Genomic DNA, 3,441 nt, shown 5'->3' on the forward strand with positions numbered 1-3,441 from the left:
CTGGATTTGACAAAAGTGAAAGTGTCATAAGACCTCCTCTTAACTCCAGCCCTGTACATCCATCCACCTGTTGAAACTTCTTAAAGGAATATCATCCCACAAATGTACCATGCCAGTGATTCCCAATTGATGGTCTGTGGACCCCCTGGGGTCCACAAAACCTACCCAGGGGATCCATGACACCATTCATGTAACAAAAACTACAACAGAGATATCAAAAATGTCAAAAATAGGGAGTCTGTGACTTGGCCTTTGAAAAACGGGGGTCCGCCATATGTAGCTAATTGAGAACCAGTGTTCAATCATTGTTTATGGCACACTCTATGTTTTGGAAGCGTATGTGTTTTGGAGGCTGCACAATTTTAATGTTCAAAGAGTGTACTAATGATTACATTTATTGAGGCACACAAGTGCACTAGTAAATACCCTTCATCAGTATACAGATGATACTCAGCTCTACCTCTTGTTTAAACCAGAACCAGTGAGGGCGGTGAATGTCCTGTATCTGGAAGAGGTTGGAGGTTGAATTCTGACAAGACAGAAGTACTTTTTCCCTGGGCCAGTGTGGTGTAGTGGTTAAGAGCGGTAGACTCGTAATCTGGGGAACCGGGTTCGCGTCTCCGCTCCTCCACATGCAGCTGCTGGGTGACCTTGGGCTAGTCACACTTCTCTGAAGTCTCTCAGCCCCACTCACCTCACAGAGTGTTTGTTGTGGGGGAGGAAGGGAAAGGAGAATGTTAGCCGCTTTGAGACTCCTTCGGGTAGTGATAAAGCGGGATATCAAATCCAAACTCCTCCTCATCCTCCTCTAGGAGACAGGGGGCAGGCAAATGTGGGGGACTCCCTGGTCCTGAATGGGGTAAATTTGCTCCTAAAGGACCAGGTGCACAGCCTGGGGGTCAATTACAATACCAAATGCTATGTGGAATGTGATTATATAGCTCAGTCAGGAAAGCATCTCAGGGTTGTGGCCCTTGTGGTCTCTTCCAACTCTTCAATGCTGTGATTCTATTATACAACTGTCATGCGCAAATATTGGACAGTGGCACCATAAATAAGGACTTCTCATGACATTCTGCACATTTTTAACAGTTTGATTGTTTGGTTTAGCAAATTATTTGAGAGTCCAAATGCTCTTTCCTTGATTTTAAAAAAGTTAAACACAAGCAATGTTTCCCCTTTCTCCTACAAGCATCAATTCCTTTGCATTGAGATGGGCAGGTGGAGGTGGCCAGGCAAAGTATAACTTTTCCAAGTTCTGGTAAGGATCATTATAAAATGATATTTCCCGTGTTTCCTCATTTTGTAATGCTCTGACCCAGTTTAGATAAATAACACGCAGTTCAGAGCGTACCCTTCCATGACTGCATTACGGAACTTCTCCTTTCTCTTTTCTCAAGAAGGCAAGTAAGGAAACATCCAGAGGGTTTGTCTGAAGTGTTTCAACTATGGCGATACACACTGGTAAAAGGACCCCTCCCTTAATATGTGTGTATGCAATGGTGCACAGGAATGCAAAATTAAGAACAGGGAAAGCTATCTGTGATGACACAGAGAGTGAGCAAGGGGGGGGGAGCACAACACAAATTGCTGAAATTTCAGGGTTTCCAAAAGGAACAGTAAGGAGCAGCAACAACAAAACTAAAGGCAATTCCAGATGACCCTAAATATTATCCAGGTTGAAGAACGAAATGGTTAGAGATGTGTAAATATGTCCATTTCAGTTTCTTCTTTTTCCAGTCTGATGATTAGGGACCCCTGACCGTTAGGTCCAGTAGCGGACGACTCTGGGGAGCCGGCATACAGCTTCCAGGTCATGTGGCCAGCATGACTAAGCCGCTTCTGGTGAACCAGAGCAGCGCATGGAAACGCCATTTACCTTCCCGCTGGAGCGGTCCCTATTTATCTACTTTGACATGCTTTCAAACTGCTAGGTTAGCAGGAACAGGGACCGAGCAACGGGAGCTCACCCCGTGGCGGGGATTCGAACCACCAACCTTCTGATTGGCAAGCCCTAGGCTCTGTGATTTAGTCCACAGCGCTACCCACATCCCAGTCTGAAGTTTAAAGGTAAAGTAAAGGTACCCCTGCCCGTATGGGCTAGTCTTGCCAGACTCTAGGGTTGTGCGCTCATCTCACTCTATAGGCTGGGAGCCAGCGCTGTCCGGAGACACTTCCGGGTCACGTGGCCAGCGTGACGAAGCTGCACTGGTGAGCCAGCACCAGTGCCGCACACGGAAACGCCGTTTACCTTCCCACCAGTAAGCGGTCCCTATTTATCTACTTGCACCTGGGGGTGCTTTCGAACTGCTAGGTTGGCAGGCGCTGGGACCGAGCAACAGGAGCGCACCAACCAACCTGATGATCAGCAAGTCCTAGGTGCTGAGGTTTTACCCACAGCGCCACCCGCGTTAGTTCTCCATATTCCACATTGGTTTGTGGTTGTTATTTTTGAAAGAAAATTCATGGGAAGGACTCGCTCTGAAGTTGATGGATCCTCCTTAAGTAGATGCTGGATGGCAATCTGCCATGGATGCTTCACTTGAGATTCCTGCATTGCAGGGGGTTGGACTAGATGACCCTCGGGGTCCCTTCCAACTCTACAATTCTATGATTCTTGAAAATACATGAAAATGTCGTGAAAATTAATCAGCATTTTAGTACATATTTCTCTTAATATACACACGTTTATGCAATTTTGCCTAAAGTATGTAAATTTGAAAAGCTAAATTTTCCCCACTATAATGCATTTTATAGGTTATTTTCTCTAATATATGCATTTAACTGCACAGTTTACAATAGTATGTGTATTTTTTGTACATATTCCATGGCCGGAGAACTGCACTGCAAAATTTGGGACAGTGTGAAGGATGGTTGTATTTCAAGTCACATCTTGAAGTGTGACTTAGGTAAATTCATATTTAAATGTGAAATAATTCAACTTTGTTCCCCTACACTAGAAGTGGTGGACCTATTCTTCAGGGTTATGCATTACAATGGGTGGATTCAAAATATTTAAAAAAATAGCCATTTACAGCAGGACTGGGCAGAAGGTAGAATTTAGCGGTAGATCTTAGTATTATTAAGTAGATAAGAAAGAACTTTTTGATCCCAGTTGAAGGAAGCAGGGATAGGGGGGACCAGAACTGTGAGTAGGGGGAGTGCTAGTTTGGAAGAATTGTGAGCTCAAAGGAAATTTCTGGGCTCAGAATCCTTAACTTTGAAGATTATATCATTTACACCACGCTCTGCTTGATGGTTGTTGGAGTTCTAACAAAAGCGAAGCAGATCCTAGAAGCCTGAAATATCCCTACTGCCAGATTTACAGCCATCTGACTAAGGTGGCTCTGGAAACTTGAAGCCTGAACTTCAGCCTCTCTCATTGTTTGATTTTCCATACAAAAGCACAAAACCTGATGGACAAGGATTTTCAGTTGTACT

The sequence above is a fragment of the Podarcis muralis genome, chromosome 5 (genome assembly GCF_964188315.1).
Source record: "Podarcis muralis chromosome 5, rPodMur119.hap1.1, whole genome shotgun sequence".
In the NCBI taxonomy this organism is placed as follows: domain Eukaryota; kingdom Metazoa; phylum Chordata; class Lepidosauria; order Squamata; family Lacertidae; genus Podarcis; species Podarcis muralis.